Below are 19039 nucleotides of genomic sequence, written 5' to 3' on the forward strand. Positions count from 1 at the left end.
AATATTTTACTCTAATGATGAACACAATTTCATCTGCAAATTAAGCACAAAAGAATTTGCATTTACAAAGTTAAAATGAGAATTTATCAATAATGTAAAAAATTATAAAACAACTAATTTTTAAAAATTGCAGGAACACACTTCCTAGTTGGAGAACTAGGATTCTTCTGGTACACATGCCCAGGTTACATTCAATGTGTTGAATTAAGATTTCTTCTTCACTAACAGAATATGGTTCTTGCTGTGCAGCAGTATATGAAATAATATCAAGGCAGTGATGAAGTGGTATATAAGCACAAAAACATTCAAAGCCAAAATACAATAGCAAAAATAGCTTAACCAACATCTTATCTCCTGATACGCCTAATTGATATTGTAATATAAAAAACAAGAATATTCCTATTAAAAAACATGCCATGGCTGGTAAATATCAAAATTAACAGATTAGAAAATATCTAAATTAACAGAAAATATGAAAATGCCTTAAAAAAATCAACAGCTCCACTTGTCAACAGTCAATACACAAAGAAAATTTTGTTAATGTCAAATCACAATAGTCATAAGTAAGTTGCAACTTCTAAATTACAAAAGATTGCCAGATTAAACTTTTTTATTATTAGTGGAGGTAGATGCAAACTTTGCTTTTTTTTTAATTTCTGCATCAAATTACTCATTAAAACATCAGTGTTGTGTAGATTTTACAATTAAAATCTTATCTGTAGTTTTATGATTTACTATAGCTCTGAACTGGGTTCTTATCTTATTGACCTTGTAAAGAACTCTCATACTCAATGTTCAAAATTGAAGAAGCTGATATTTTAATGTATTTTAAACTATTAGCTGGTATCATCTTTTCCCCACTCAAGCCGATTGATTGCATGTAGATCCTTTGCAATTTCTCCAGAATCTTCTGGCTGAACGTTTCAGAAATAGAATACCAAAATATTGATAGTTACATGAATTTTTTCCTGGTTAAAATAACAGGTGTTTAAAAAAGGATGCAACCACTTTGACATGTATTGATTACAAAAATATTAATGTTAATAAAAGGCATACAACAATATTCAAAATTACCTATAATAACTTTGCAATAGATGTTCAAAATGGTTTCCTGTGATTGCAATGCAGGTTCATACACATTTCATAACATTTGCAACCACTTTTCAGAATGTTTGCTTAGTAATGTTTGAAATCTCGCTTTCAAGTTGTCAAATGTATGAGGATTGTTTTTAAAAACTAAGGTCTGCTGGTGTAAGATCTGGGAGGCCACAACACTTTTGATATCAAACTATGGCCAAAAAATTATCAAGCGTTAAAACATATACGTCATTTCATTAGCAGTATGACACGTTGCGTTACCCTGCTACAACCAATATTCTCATTCATGTAAATCTGATGGCAATTAAGTTGCAATAAACCATACCATCTACAGATTGTCAAAAAATAAAGGGTTATAACACGATGCCACAAGATCGCACACCAAACACCAATTTTACATACGTGTAACATGTGTGTTATGGTAACCCATGAAACGAGTGAAGATTTTCAGCGCTACATATCCGGAGGTTTTGGCTTTAATGTAGCTATCTGAGGGAAACCATGCCTCATTACTGAAATAAACACGATCCAAAATTTCAATACAGTTGTCATCAACAAAAGAACAAAACTGTAAACAATTTCCACGGTCTACTTTCTTTCAGTTCTTGAACAACACAGATACAATAAGCCTTTGTCACAAATTTTTTAGTAGCCCTGAAAGCAGTAGATAGTGAAAGCACAGCCTGAAGATAACTTTCTGAGCGACATAGTGGGCAAGCAAGTCACACAACATTCTTTCACATCCTCCAGAACTTCTACCTTAACAGTAACAGTCGTCCTGTGCTTTGCCAATTGTGTACACTTCCCAGTCTCACAAAATTTATTAATTGAACGCAATACCTTATTAAGAACTGAGAATTGGAAAATCCTATCCGAAACTCGCCTTTTACTCGTCTATAAGATTTATATGTGCAATAAGTCTTAATATTAAACACGATAAGTCTTTAACACAATAGATGAATTTATACGGTAAAGCACTTGTGCATAATAAGGATGTTACAACAGTTTTACAAGCTGTTAACTTGAGTACATAGTTGCCAACTGACAAGTAGGGAGAAATAAAATTTACCTAAGTGTGACTTCTATCTTAATCTAAGGGTTGTATCCTTTTTGAAAAACCTGTTATATTAAGAGGTAAATTTTTAATAAAAAAAAATAGTCGGGAAAACAAAGCTTCTACAGAAAACAAAGGTAGTCCTAGAGAAGGGTTGTGGGTGCAGGAGTTTATCTCCAGCAAAGCCAGCTCGTTCATTGGAATCCGACCGAGCTTCCCCTCAGTGGCAGTTGGCAATCATTATGTTCAGTTCATCATCATTTAAAGCACTAATAGACATCAATGAACAGACAACCTGCTTGTTCTTCATACTGTAATTTCTAACAAACAAATATAATATGGCATCAACTTTGTTACTATCATCCATATGCAAACAATGGAACACTTTTAATTAGATTGAGATATTTTTGGGTAGAAGGGTGGTTTTTTCATATCTGACAACCATTTTCTCTTATCTCACTCTATGGAAACATCTAATAAATGAATGAATCCATATCATCATAACTACTGATCTAATGAATAATATGTTCTAAAAGAACTAAAATAAACTAAGCCTTTGTACCATTATCTTCCTTTAAATACTAAAATTGATTTGCTTTTTTTATATGTATAAATACTGTATGTTTTCAACCAACTACCTCTTTAATAATTTCTCTTTTCCAACAAGGGAAACCAAAAAATCAAAAACAGTACAAAAACATAAGACCTCCCTACTCTAGATTCAATATAAATAAAAGATATGAACACACAACCACATTCAAATGAATGAACTGTACAAAATTAACTCTCTACTTGGTACTCCTCAAAATTAACTGGTACTCCTTGAAAAGATTAGGGAAAAGTTTGTATAATGTACCATCAACAGTAAATCAATAATTTTTTTTTTAAATGCATTAGTCATAATATTTTACTCTAATGATGAACACAATTTCATCTGCAAATTAAGCACAAAAGAATTTGCATTTACAAAGTTAAAATGAGAATTTATCAATAATGTAAAAAATTATAAAACAACTAATTTTTAAAAATTGCAGGAACACACTTCCTAGTTGGAGAACTAGGATTCTTCTGGTACACATGCCCAGGTTACATTCAATGTGTTGAATTAAGATTTCTTCTTCACTAACAGAATATGGTTCTTGCTGTGCAGCAGTATATGAAATAATATCAAGGCAGTGATGAAGTGGTATATAAGCACAAAAACATTCAAAGCCAAAATACAATAGCAAAAATAGCTTAACCAACATCTTATCTCCTGATACGCCTAATTGATATTGTAATATAAAAAACAAGAATATTCCTATTAAAAAACATGCCATGGCTGGTAAATATCAAAATTAACAGATTAGAAAATATCTAAATTAACAGAAAATATGAAAATGCCTTAAAAAAATCAACAGCTCCACTTGTCAACAGTCAATACACAAAGAACATTTTGTTAATGTCAAATCACAATAGTCATAAGTAAGTTGCAACTTCTAAATTACAAAAGATTGCCAGATTAAACTTTTTTATTATTAGTGGAGGTAGATGCAAACTTTGCTTTTTTTTTAATTTCTGCATCAAATTACTCATTAAAACATCAGTGTTGTGTAGATTTTACAATTAAAATCTTATCTGTAGTTTTATGATTTACTATAGCTCTGAACTGGGTTCTTATCTTATTGACCTTGTAAAGAACTCTCATACTCAATGTTCAAAATTGAAGAAGCTGATATTTTAATGTATTTTAAACTATTAGCTGGTATCATCTTTTCCCCACTCAAGCCGATTGATTGCATGTAGATCCTTTGCAATTTCTCCAGAATCTTCTGGCTGAACGTTTCAGAAATAGAATACCAAAATATTGATAGTTACATGAATTTTTTCCTGGTTAAAATAACAGGTGTTTAAAAAAGGATGCAACCACTTTGACATGTATTGATTACAAAAATATTAATGTTAATAAAAGGCATACAACAATATTCAAAATTACCTATAATAACTTTGCAATAGATGTTCAAAATGGTTTCCTGTGATTGCAATGCAGGTTCATACACATTTCATAACATTTGCAACCACTTTTCAGAATGTTTGCTTAGTAATGTTTGAAATCTCGCTTTCAAGTTGTCAAATGTATGAGGATTGTTTTTAAAAACTAAGGTCTGCTGGTGTAAGATCTGGGAGGCCACAACACTTTTGATATCAAACTATGGCCAAAAAATTATCAAGCGTTAAAACATATACGTCATTTCATTAGCAGTATGACACGTTGCGTTACCCTGCTACAACCAATATTCTCATTCATGTAAATCTGATGGCAATTAAGTTGCAATAAACCATACCATCTACAGATTGTCAAAAAATAAAGGGTTATAACACGATGCCACAAGATCGCACACCAAACACCAATTTTACATACGTGTAACATGTGTGTTATGGTAACCCATGAAACGAGTGAAGATTTTCAGCGCTACATATCCGGAGGTTTTGGCTTTAATGTAGCTATCTGAGGGAAACCATGCCTCATTACTGAAATAAACACGATCCAAAATTTCAATACAGTTGTCATCAACAAAAGAACAAAACTGTAAACAATTTCCACGGTCTACTTTCTTTCAGTTCTTGAACAACACAGATACAATAAGCCTTTGTCACAAATTTTTTAGTAGCCCTGAAAGCAGTAGATAGTGAAAGCACAGCCTGAAGATAACTTTCTGAGCGACATAGTGGGCAAGCAAGTCACACAACATTCTTTCACATCCTCCAGAACTTCTACCTTAACAGTAACAGTCGTCCTGTGCTTTGCCAATTGTGTACACTTCCCAGTCTCACAAAATTTATTAATTGAACGCAATACCTTATTAAGAACTGAGAATTGGAAAATCCTATCCGAAACTCGCCTTTTACTCGTCTATAAGATTTATATGTGCAATAAGTCTTAATATTAAACACGATAAGTCTTTAACACAATAGATGAATTTATACGGTAAAGCACTTGTGCATAATAAGGATGTTACAACAGTTTTACAAGCTGTTAACTTGAGTACATAGTTGCCAACTGACAAGTAGGGAGAAATAAAATTTACCTAAGTGTGACTTCTATCTTAATCTAAGGGTTGTATCCTTTTTGAAAAACCTGTTATATTAAGAGGTAAATTTTTAATAAAAAAAAATAGTCGGGAAAACAAAGCTTCTACAGAAAACAAAGGTAGTCCTAGAGAAGGGTTGTGGGTGCAGGAGTTTATCTCCAGCAAAGCCAGCTCGTTCATTGGAATCCGACCGAGCTTCCCCTCAGTGGCAGTTGGCAATCATTATGTTCAGTTCATCATCATTTAAAGCACTAATAGACATCAATGAACCGACAACCTGCTTGTTCTTCATACTGTAATTTCTAACAAACAAATATAATATGGCATCAACTTTGTTACTATCATCCATATGCAAACAATGGAACACTTTTAATTAGATTGAGATGTTTTTGGGTAGAAGGGTGGTTTTTTCATATCTGACAACCATTTTCTCTTATCTCACTCTATGGAAACATCTAATAAATGAATGAATCCATATCATCATAACTACTGATCTAATGAATAATATGTTCTAAAAGAACTAAAATAAACTAAGCCTTTGTACCATTATCTTCCTTTAAATACTAAAATTGATTTGCTTTTTTTATATGTATAAATACTGTATGTTTTCAACCAACTACCTCTTTAATAATTTCTCTTTTCCAACAAGGGAAACCAAAAAATCAAAAACAGTACAAAAACATAAGACCTCCCTACTCTAGATTCAATATAAATAAAAGATATGAACACACAACCACATTCAAATGAATGAACTGTACAAAATTAACTCTCTACTTGGTACTCCTCAAAATTAACTGGTACTCCTTGAAAAGATTAGGGAAAAGTTTGTATAATGTACCATCAACAGTAAATCAATAATTTTTTTTTTAAATGCATTAGTCATAATATTTTACTCTAATGATGAACACAATTTCATCTGCAAATTAAGCACAAAAGAATTTGCATTTACAAAGTTAAAATGAGAATTTATCAATAATGTAAAAAATTATAAAACAACTAATTTTTAAAAATTGCAGGAACACACTTCCTAGTTGGAGAACTAGGATTCTTCTGGTACACATGCCCAGGTTACATTCAATGTGTTGAATTAAGATTTCTTCTTCACTAACAGAATATGGTTCTTGCTGTGCAGCAGTATATGAAATAATATCAAGGCAGTGATGAAGTGGTATATAAGCACAAAAACATTCAAAGCCAAAATACAATAGCAAAAATAGCTTAACCAACATCTTATCTCCTGATACGCCTAATTGATATTGTAATATAAAAAACAAGAATATTCCTATTAAAAAACATGCCATGGCTGGTAAATATCAAAATTAACAGATTAGAAAATATCTAAATTAACAGAAAATATGAAAATGCCTTAAAAAAATCAACAGCTCCACTTGTCAACAGTCAATACACAAAGAAAATTTTGTTAATGTCAAATCACAATAGTCATAAGTAAGTTGCAACTTCTAAATTACAAAAGATTGCCAGATTAAACTTTTTTATTATTAGTGGAGGTAGATGCAAACTTTGCTTTTTTTTAATTTCTGCATCAAATTACTCATTAAAACATCAGTGTTGTGTAGATTTTACAATTAAAATCTTATCTGTAGTTTTATGATTTACTATAGCTCTGAACTGGGTTCTTATCTTATTGACCTTGTAAAGAACTCTCATACTCAATGTTCAAAATTGAAGAAGCTGATATTTTAATGTATTTTAAACTATTAGCTGGTATCATCTTTTCCCCACTCAAGCCGATTGATTGCATGTAGATCCTTTGCAATTTCTCCAGAATCTTCTGGCTGAACGTTTCAGAAATAGAATACCAAAATATTGATAGTTACATGAATTTTTTCCTGGTTAAAATAACAGGTGTTTAAAAAAGGATGCAACCACATCGACATGTATTGATTACAAAAATATTAATGTTAATAAAAGGCATACAACAATATTCAAAATTACCTATAATAACTTTGCAATAGATATTCAGAATGGTTTCCTGTGATTGCAATGCAGGTTCATACACATTTCATAACATTTGCAACCACTTTTCAGAATGTTTGCTTAGTAATGTTTGAAATCTCGCTTTCAAGTTGTCAAATGTATGAGGATTGTTTTTAAAAACTAAGGTCTGCTGGTGTAAGATCTGGGAGGCCACAACACTTTTGATATCAAACTATGGCCAAAAAATTATCAAGCGTTAAAACATATACGTCATTTCATTAGCAGTATGACACGTTGCGTTACCCTGCTACAACCAATATTCTCATTCATGTAAATCTGATGGCAATTAAGTTGCAATAAACCATACCATCTACAGATTGTCAAAAAATAAAGGGTTATAACACGATGCCACAAGATCGCACACCAAACACCAATTTTACATACGTGTAACATGTGTTTTATGGTAACCCATGAAACGAGTGAAGATTTTCAGCGCTACATATCCGGAGGTTTTGGCTTTAATGTAGCTATCTGAGGGAAACCATGCCTCATTACTGAAATAAACACGATCCAAAATTTCAATACAGTTGTCATCAACAAAAGAACAAAACTGTAAACAATTTCCACGGTCTACTTTCTTTCAGTTCTTGAACAACACAGATACAATAAGCCTTTGTCACAAATGTTTTAGTAGCCCTGAAAGCAGTAGATAGTGAAAGCACAGCCTGAAGATAACTTTCTGAGCGACATAGTGGGCAAGCAAGTCACACAACATTCTTTCACATCCTCCAGAACTTCTACCTTAACAGTAACAGTCGTCCTGTGCTTTGCCAATTGTGTACACTTCCCAGTCTCACAAAATTTATTAATTGAACGCAATACCTTATTAAGAACTGAGAATTGGAAAATCCTATCCGAAACTCGCCTTTTACTCGTCTATAAGATTTATATGTGCAATAAGTCTTAATATTAAACACGATAAGTCTTTAACACAATAGATGAATTTATACGGTAAAGCACTTGTGCATAATAAGGATGTTACAACAGTTTTACAAGCTGTTAACTTGAGTACATAGTTGCCAACTGACAAGTAGGGAGAAATAAAATTTACCTAAGTGTGACTTCTATCTTAATCTAAGGGTTGTATCCTTTTTGAAAAACCTGTTATATTAAGAGGTAAATTTTTAATAAAAAAAAATAGTCGGGAAAACAAAGCTTCTACAGAAAACAAAGGTAGTCCTAGAGAAGGGTTGTGGGTGCAGGAGTTTATCTCCAGCAAAGCCAGCTCGTTCATTGGAATCCGACCGAGCTTTCCCTCAGTGGCAGTTGGCAATCATTATGTTCAGTTCATCATCATTTAAAGCACTAATAGACATCAATGAACCGACAACCTGCTTGTTCTTCATACTGTAATTTCTAACAAACAAATATAATATGGCATCAACTTTGTTACTATCATCCATATGCAAACAATGGAACACTTTTAATTAGATTGAGATATTTTTGGGTAGAAGGGTGGTTTCTTCAGATCTGACAACCATTTTCTCTTATCTCACTCTATGGAAACATCTAATAAATGAATGAATCCATATCATCATAACTACTGATCTAATGAATAATATGTTCTAAAAGAACTAAAATAAACTAAGCCTTTGTACCATTATCTTCCTTTAAATACTAAAATTGATTTGCTTTTTTTATATGTATAAATACTGTATGTTTTCAACCAACTACCTCTTTAATAATTTCTCTTTTCCAACAAGGGAAACCAAAAAATCAAAAACAGTACAAAAACATAAGACCTCCCTACTCTAGATTCAATATAAATAAAAGATATGAACACACAACCACATTCAAATGAATGAACTGTACAAAATTAACTCTCTACTTGGTACTCCTCAAAATTAACTGGTACTCCTTGAAAAGATTAGGGAAAAGTTTGTATAATGCACCATCAACAGTAAATCAATAATTTTTTTTAAATGCATTAGTCATAATATTTTACTCTAATGATGAACACAATTTCATCTGCAAATTAAGCACAAAAGAATTTGCATTTACAAAGTTAAAATGAGAATTTATCAATAATGTAAAAAATTATAAAACAACTAATTTTTAAAAATTGCAGGAACACACTTCCTAGTTGGAGAACTAGGATTCTTCTGGTACACATGCCCAGGTTACATTCAATGTGTTGAATTAAGATTTCTTCTTCACTAACAGAATATGGTTCTTGCTGTGCAGCAGTATATGAAATAATATCAAGGCAGTGATGAAGTGGTATATAAGCACAAAAACATTCAAAGCCAAAATACAATAGCAAAAATAGCTTAACCAACATCTTATCTCCTGATACGCCTAATTGATATTGTAATATAAAAAACAAGAATATTCCTATTAAAAAACATGCCATGGCTGGTAAATATCAAAATTAACAGATTAGAAAATATCTAAATTAACAGAAAATATGAAAATGCCTTAAAAAAATCAACAGCTCCACTTGTCAACAGTCAATACACAAAGAACATTTTGTTAATGTCAAATCACAATAGTCATAAGTAAGTTGCAACTTCTAAATTACAAAAGATTGCCAGATTAAACTTTTTTATTATTAGTGGAGGTAGATGCAAACTTTGCTTTTTTTTTAATTTCTGCATCAAATTACTCATTAAAACATCAGTGTTGTGTAGATTTTACAATTAAAATCTTATCTGTAGTTTTATGATTTACTATAGCTCTGAACTGGGTTCTTATCTTATTGACCTTGTAAAGAACTCTCATACTCAATGTTCAAAATTGAAGAAGCTGATATTTTAATGTATTTTAAACTATTAGCTGGTATCATCTTTTCCCCACTCAAGCCGATTGATTGCATGTAGATCCTTTGCAATTTCTCCAGAATCTTCTGGCTGAACGTTTCAGAAATAGAATACCAAAATATTGATAGTTACATGAATTTTTTCCTGGTTAAAATAACAGGTGTTTAAAAAAGGATGCAACCACTTTGACATGTATTGATTACAAAAATATTAATGTTAATAAAAGGCATACAACAATATTCAAAATTACCTATAATAACTTTGCAATAGATGTTCAAAATGGTTTCCTGTGATTGCAATGCAGGTTCATACACATTTCATAACATTTGCAACCACTTTTCAGAATGTTTGCTTAGTAATGTTTGAAATCTCGCTTTCAAGTTGTCAAATGTATGAGGATTGTTTTTAAAAACTAAGGTCTGCTGGTGTAAGATCTGGGAGGCCACAACACTTTTGATATCAAACTATGGCCAAAAAATTATCAAGCGTTAAAACATATACGTCATTTCATTAGCAGTATGACACGTTGCGTTACCCTGCTACAACCAATATTCTCATTCATGTAAATCTGATGGCAATTAAGTTGCAATAAACCATACCATCTACAGATTGTCAAAAAATAAAGGGTTATAACACGATGCCACAAGATCGCACACCAAACACCAATTTTACATACGTGTAACATGTGTGTTATGGTAACCCATGAAACGAGTGAAGATTTTCAGCGCTACATATCCGGAGGTTTTGGCTTTAATGTAGCTATCTGAGGGAAACCATGCCTCATTACTGAAATAAACACGATCCAAAATTTCAATACAGTTGTCATCAACAAAAGAACAAAACTGTAAACAATTTCCACGGTCTACTTTCTTTCAGTTCTTGAACAACACAGATACAATAAGCCTTTGTCACAAATTTTTTAGTAGCCCTGAAAGCAGTAGATAGTGAAAGCACAGCCTGAAGATAACTTTCTGAGCGACATAGTGGGCAAGCAAGTCACACAACATTCTTTCACATCCTCCAGAACTTCTACCTTAACAGTAACAGTCGTCCTGTGCTTTGCCAATTGTGTACACTTCCCAGTCTCACAAAATTTATTAATTGAACGCAATACCTTATTAAGAACTGAGAATTGGAAAATCCTATCCGAAACTCGCCTTTTACTCGTCTATAAGATTTATATGTGCAATAAGTCTTAATATTAAACACGATAAGTCTTTAACACAATAGATGAATTTATACGGTAAAGCACTTGTGCATAATAAGGATGTTACAACAGTTTTACAAGCTGTTAACTTGAGTACATAGTTGCCAACTGACAAGTAGGGAGAAATAAAATTTACCTAAGTGTGACTTCTATCTTAATCTAAGGGTTGTATCCTTTTTGAAAAACCTGTTATATTAAGAGGTAAATTTTTAATAAAAAAAAATAGTCGGGAAAACAAAGCTTCTACAGAAAACAAAGGTAGTCCTAGAGAAGGGTTGTGGGTGCAGGAGTTTATCTCCAGCAAAGCCAGCTCGTTCATTGGAATCCGACCGTGCTTCCCCTCAGTGGCAGTTGGCAATCATTATGTTCAGTTCATCATCATTTAAAGCACTAATAGACATCAATGAACAGACAACCTGCTTGTTCTTCATACTGTAATTTCTAACAAACAAATATAATATGGCATCAACTTTGTTACTATCATCCATATGCAAACAATGGAACACTTTTAATTAGATTGAGATATTTTTGGGTAGAAGGGTGGTTTTTTCATATCTGACAACCATTTTCTCTTATCTCACTCTATGGAAACATCTAATAAATGAATGAATCCATATCATCATAACTACTGATCTAATGAATAATATGTTCTAAAAGAACTAAAATAAACTAAGCCTTTGTACCATTATCTTCCTTTAAATACTAAAATTGATTTGCTTTTTTTATATGTATAAATACTGTATGTTTTCAACCAACTACCTCTTTAATAATTTCTCTTTTCCAACAAGGGAAACCAAAAAATCAAAAACAGTACAAAAACATAAGACCTCCCTACTCTAGATTCAATATAAATAAAAGATATGAACACACAACCACATTCAAATGAATGAACTGTACAAAATTAACTCTCTACTTGGTACTCCTCAAAATTAACTGGTACTCCTTGAAAAGATTAGGGAAAAGTTTGTATAATGTACCATCAACAGTAAATCAATAATTTTTTTTTTAAATGCATTAGTCATAATATTTTACTCTAATGATGAACACAATTTCATCTGCAAATTAAGCACAAAAGAATTTGCATTTACAAAGTTAAAATGAGAATTTATCAATAATGTAAAAAATTATAAAACAACTAATTTTTAAAAATTGCAGGAACACACTTCCTAGTTGGAGAACTAGGATTCTTCTGGTACACATGCCCAGGTTACATTCAATGTGTTGAATTAAGATTTCTTCTTCACTAACAGAATATGGTTCTTGCTGTGCAGCAGTATATGAAATAATATCAAGGCAGTGATGAAGTGGTATATAAGCACAAAAACATTCAAAGCCAAAATACAATAGCAAAAATAGCTTAACCAACATCTTATCTCCTGATACGCCTAATTGATATTGTAATATAAAAAACAAGAATATTCCTATTAAAAAACATGCCATGGCTGGTAAATATCAAAATTAACAGATTAGAAAATATCTAAATTAACAGAAAATATGAAAATGCCTTAAAAAAATCAACAGCTCCACTTGTCAACAGTCAATACACAAAGAACATTTTGTTAATGTCAAATCACAATAGTCATAAGTAAGTTGCAACTTCTAAATTACAAAAGATTGCCAGATTAAACTTTTTTATTATTAGTGGAGGTAGATGCAAACTTTGCTTTTTTTTTAATTTCTGCATCAAATTACTCATTAAAACATCAGTGTTGTGTAGATTTTACAATTAAAATCTTATCTGTAGTTTTATGATTTACTATAGCTCTGAACTGGGTTCTTATCTTATTGACCTTGTAAAGAACTCTCATACTCAATGTTCAAAATTGAAGAAGCTGATATTTTAATGTATTTTAAACTATTAGCTGGTATCATCTTTTCCCCACTCAAGCCGATTGATTGCATGTAGATCCTTTGCAATTTCTCCAGAATCTTCTGGCTGAACGTTTCAGAAATAGAATACCAAAATATTGATAGTTACATGAATTTTTTCCTGGTTAAAATAACAGGTGTTTAAAAAAGGATGCAACCACTTTGACATGTATTGATTACAAAAATATTAATGTTAATAAAAGGCATACAACAATATTCAAAATTACCTATAATAACTTTGCAATAGATGTTCAAAATGGTTTCCTGTGATTGCAATGCAGGTTCATACACATTTCATAACATTTGCAACCACTTTTCAGAATGTTTGCTTAGTAATGTTTGAAATCTCGCTTTCAAGTTGTCAAATGTATGAGGATTGTTTTTAAAAACTAAGGTCTGCTGGTGTAAGATCTGGGAGGCCACAACACTTTTGATATCAAACTATGGCCAAAAAATTATCAAGCGTTAAAACATATACGTCATTTCATTAGCAGTATGACACGTTGCGTTACCCTGCTACAACCAATATTCTCATTCATGTAAATCTGATGGCAATTAAGTTGCAATAAACCATACCATCTACAGATTGTCAAAAAATAAAGGGTTATAACACGATGCCACAAGATCGCACACCAAACACCAATTTTACATACGTGTAACATGTGTGTTATGGTAACCCATGAAACGAGTGAAGATTTTCAGCGCTACATATCCGGAGGTTTTGGCTTTAATGTAGCTATCTGAGGGAAACCATGCCTCATTACTGAAATAAACACGATCCAAAATTTCAATACAGTTGTCATCAACAAAAGAACAAAACTGTAAACAATTTCCACGGTCTACTTTCTTTCAGTTCTTGAACAACACAGATACAATAAGCCTTTGTCACAAATTTTTTAGTAGCCCTGAAAGCAGTAGATAGTGAAAGCACAGCCTGAAGATAACTTTCTGAGCGACATAGTGGGCAAGCAAGTCACACAACATTCTTTCACATCCTCCAGAACTTCTACCTTAACAGTAACAGTCGTCCTGTGCTTTGCCAATTGTGTACACTTCCCAGTCTCACAAAATTTATTAATTGAACGCAATACCTTATTAAGAACTGAGAATTGGAAAATCCTATCCGAAACTCGCCTTTTACTCGTCTATAAGATTTATATGTGCAATAAGTCTTAATATTAAACACGATAAGTCTTTAACACAATAGATGAATTTATACGGTAAAGCACTTGTGCATAATAAGGATGTTACAACAGTTTTACAAGCTGTTAACTTGAGTACATAGTTGCCAACTGACAAGTAGGGAGAAATAAAATTTACCTAAGTGTGACTTCTATCTTAATCTAAGGGTTGTATCCTTTTTGAAAAACCTGTTATATTAAGAGGTAAATTTTTAATAAAAAAAAATAGTCGGGAAAACAAAGCTTCTACAGAAAACAAAGGTAGTCCTAGAGAAGGGTTGTGGGTGCAGGAGTTTATCTCCAGCAAAGCCAGCTCGTTCATTGGAATCCGACCGAGCTTCCCCTCAGTGGCAGTTGGCAATCATTATGTTCAGTTCATCATCATTTAAAGCACTAATAGACATCAATGAACCGACAACCTGCTTGTTCTTCATACTGTAATTTCTAACAAACAAATATAATATGGCATCAACTTTGTTACTATCATCCATATGCAAACAATGGAACACTTTTAATTAGATTGAGATGTTTTTGGGTAGAAGGGTGGTTTTTTCATATCTGACAACCATTTTCTCTTATCTCACTCTATGGAAACATCTAATAAATGAATGAATCCATATCATCATAACTACTGATCTAATGAATAATATGTTCTAAAAGAACTAAAATAAACTAAGCCTTTGTACCATTATCTTCCTTTAAATACTAAAATTGATTTGCTTTTTTTATATGTATAAATACTGTATGTTTTCAACCAACTACCTCTTTAATAATTTCTCTTTTCCAACAAGGGAAACCAAAAAATCAAAAACAGTACAAAAACATAAGACCTCCCTACTCTAGATTCAATATAAATAAAAGATATGAACACACAACCACATTCAAATGAATGAACTGTACAAAATTAACTCTCTACTTGGTACTCCTCAAAATTAACTGGTACTCCTTGAAAAGATTAGGGAAAAGTTTGTATAATGTACCATCAACAGTAAATCAATAATTTTTTTTTTAAATGCATTAGTCATAATATTTTACTCTAATGATGAACACAATTTCATCTGCAAATTAAGCACAAAAGAATTTGCATTTACAAAGTTAAAATGAGAATTTATCAATAATGTAAAAAATTATAAAACAACTAATTTTTAAAAATTGCAGGAACACACTTCCTAGTTGGAGAACTAGGATTCTTCTGGTACACATGCCCAGGTTACATTCAATGTGTTGAATTAAGATTTCTTCTTCACTAACAGAATATGGTTCTTGCTGTGCAGCAGTATATGAAATAATATCAAGGCAGTGATGAAGTGGTATATAAGCACAAAAACATTCAAAGCCAAAATACAATAGCAAAAATAGCTTAACCAACATCTTATCTCCTGATACGCCTAATTGATATTGTAATATAAAAAACAAGAATATTCCTATTAAAAAACATGCCATGGCTGGTAAATATCAAAATTAACAGATTAGAAAATATCTAAATTAACAGAAAATATGAAAATGCCTTAAAAAAATCAACAGCTCCACTTGTCAACAGTCAATACACAAAGAAAATTTTGTTAATGTCAAATCACAATAGTCATAAGTAAGTTGCAACTTCTAAATTACAAAAGATTGCCAGATTAAACTTTTTTATTATTAGTGGAGGTAGATGCAAACTTTGCTTTTTTTTAATTTCTGCATCAAATTACTCATTAAAACATCAGTGTTGTGTAGATTTTACAATTAAAATCTTATCTGTAGTTTTATGATTTACTATAGCTCTGAACTGGGTTCTTATCTTATTGACCTTGTAAAGAACTCTCATACTCAATGTTCAAAATTGAAGAAGCTGATATTTTAATGTATTTTAAACTATTAGCTGGTATCATCTTTTCCCCACTCAAGCCGATTGATTGCATGTAGATCCTTTGCAATTTCTCCAGAATCTTCTGGCTGAACGTTTCAGAAATAGAATACCAAAATATTGATAGTTACATGAATTTTTTCCTGGTTAAAATAACAGGTGTTTAAAAAAGGATGCAACCACATCGACATGTATTGATTACAAAAATATTAATGTTAATAAAAGGCATACAACAATATTCAAAATTACCTATAATAACTTTGCAATAGATATTCAGAATGGTTTCCTGTGATTGCAATGCAGGTTCATACACATTTCATAACATTTGCAACCACTTTTCAGAATGTTTGCTTAGTAATGTTTGAAATCTCGCTTTCAAGTTGTCAAATGTATGAGGATTGTTTTTAAAAACTAAGGTCTGCTGGTGTAAGATCTGGGAGGCCACAACACTTTTGATATCAAACTATGGCCAAAAAATTATCAAGCGTTAAAACATATACGTCATTTCATTAGCAGTATGACACGTTGCGTTACCCTGCTACAACCAATATTCTCATTCATGTAAATCTGATGGCAATTAAGTTGCAATAAACCATACCATCTACAGATTGTCAAAAAATAAAGGGTTATAACACGATGCCACAAGATCGCACACCAAACACCAATTTTACATACGTGTAACATGTGTTTTATGGTAACCCATGAAACGAGTGAAGATTTTCAGCGCTACATATCCGGAGGTTTTGGCTTTAATGTAGCTATCTGAGGGAAACCATGCCTCATTACTGAAATAAACACGATCCAAAATTTCAATACAGTTGTCATCAACAAAAGAACAAAACTGTAAACAATTTCCACGGTCTACTTTCTTTCAGTTCTTGAACAACACAGATACAATAAGCCTTTGTCACAAATGTTTTAGTAGCCCTGAAAGCAGTAGATAGTGAAAGCACAGCCTGAAGATAACTTTCTGAGCGACATAGTGGGCAAGCAAGTCACACAACATTCTTTCACATCCTCCAGAACTTCTACCTTAACAGTAACAGTCGTCCTGTGCTTTGCCAATTGTGTACACTTCCCAGTCTCACAAAATTTATTAATTGAACGCAATACCTTATTAAGAACTGAGAATTGGAAAATCCTATCCGAAACTCGCCTTTTACTCGTCTATAAGATTTATATGTGCAATAAGTCTTAATATTAAACACGATAAGTCTTTAACACAATAGATGAATTTATACGGTAAAGCACTTGTGCATAATAAGGATGTTACAACAGTTTTACAAGCTGTTAACTTGAGTACATAGTTGCCAACTGACAAGTAGGGAGAAATAAAATTTACCTAAGTGTGACTTCTATCTTAATCTAAGGGTTGTATCCTTTTTGAAAAACCTGTTATATTAAGAGGTAAATTTTTAATAAAAAAAAATAGTCGGGAAAACAAAGCTTCTACAGAAAACAAAGGTAGTCCTAGAGAAGGGTTGTGGGTGCAGGAGTTTATCTCCAGCAAAGCCAGCTCGTTCATTGGAATCCGACCGAGCTTTCCCTCAGTGGCAGTTGGCAATCATTATGTTCAGTTCATCATCATTTAAAGCACTAATAGACATCAATGAACCGACAACCTGCTTGTTCTTCATACTGTAATTTCTAACAAACAAATATAATATGGCATCAACTTTGTTACTATCATCCATATGCAAACAATGGAACACTTTTAATTAGATTGAGATATTTTTGGGTAGAAGGGTGGTTTCTTCAGATCTGACAACCATTTTCTCTTATCTCACTCTATGGAAACATCTAATAAATGAATGAATCCATATCATCATAACTACTGATCTAATGAATAATATGTTCTAAAAGAACTAAAATAAACTAAGCCTTTGTACCATTATCTTCCTTTAAATACTAAAATTGATTTGCTTTTTTTATATGTATAAATACTGTATGTTTTCAACCAACTACCTCTTTAATAATTTCTCTTTTCCAACAAGGGAAACCAAAAAATCAAAAACAGTACAAAAACATAAAACCTCCCTACTCTAGATTCAATATAAATAAAAGATTTGAACACACAACCACATTCAAATGAATGAACTGTACAAAATTAACTCTCTACTTGGTACTCCTCAAAATTAACTGGTACTCCTTGAAAAGATTAGGGAAAAGTTTGTATAATGCACCATCAACAGTAAATCAATAATTTTTTTTAAATGCATTAGTCATAATATTTTACTCTAATGATGAACACAATTTCATCTGCAAATTAAGCACAAAAGAATTTGCATTTACAAAGTTAAAATGAGAATTTATCAATAATGTAAAAAATTATAAAACAACTAATTTTTAAAAATTGCAGGAACACACTTCCTAGTTGTAGAACTAGGATTCTTCTGGTACACATGCCCAGGTTACATTCAATGTGTTGAATTAAGATTTCTTCTTCACTAACAGAATATGGTTCTTGCTGTGCAGCAGTATATGAAATAATATCAAGGCAGTGATGAAGTGGTATATAAGCACAAAAACATTCAAAGCCAAAATACAATAGCAAGGATAGCTTAACCAACATCTTATCTCCTGATACGCCTAATTGATATTGTAATATAAAAAACAAGAATATTCCTATTAAAAAACATGCCATGGCTGGTTAATATCAAAATTAACAGATTAGAAAATATCTAAATTAACAGAAAATATGAAAATGCCTTAAAAAAATCAACAGCTCCACTTGTCAACAGTCAATACACAAAGAAAATTTTGTTAATGTCAAATCACAATAGTCATAAGTAAGTTGCAACTTATAAATTACAAAAGATTGCCAGATTAAACTTTTTTATTATTAGTGGAGGTAGATGCAAACTTTGCTTTTTTTTAAATTTCTGCATCAAATTACTCATTAAAACATCAGTGTTGTGTAGATTTTACAATTAAAATCTTATCTGTAGTTTTA

Source organism: Lycorma delicatula, chromosome 5 (genome assembly GCF_047948215.1).
Source record: "Lycorma delicatula isolate Av1 chromosome 5, ASM4794821v1, whole genome shotgun sequence".
Lineage (NCBI taxonomy): Eukaryota > Metazoa > Arthropoda > Insecta > Hemiptera > Fulgoridae > Lycorma > Lycorma delicatula.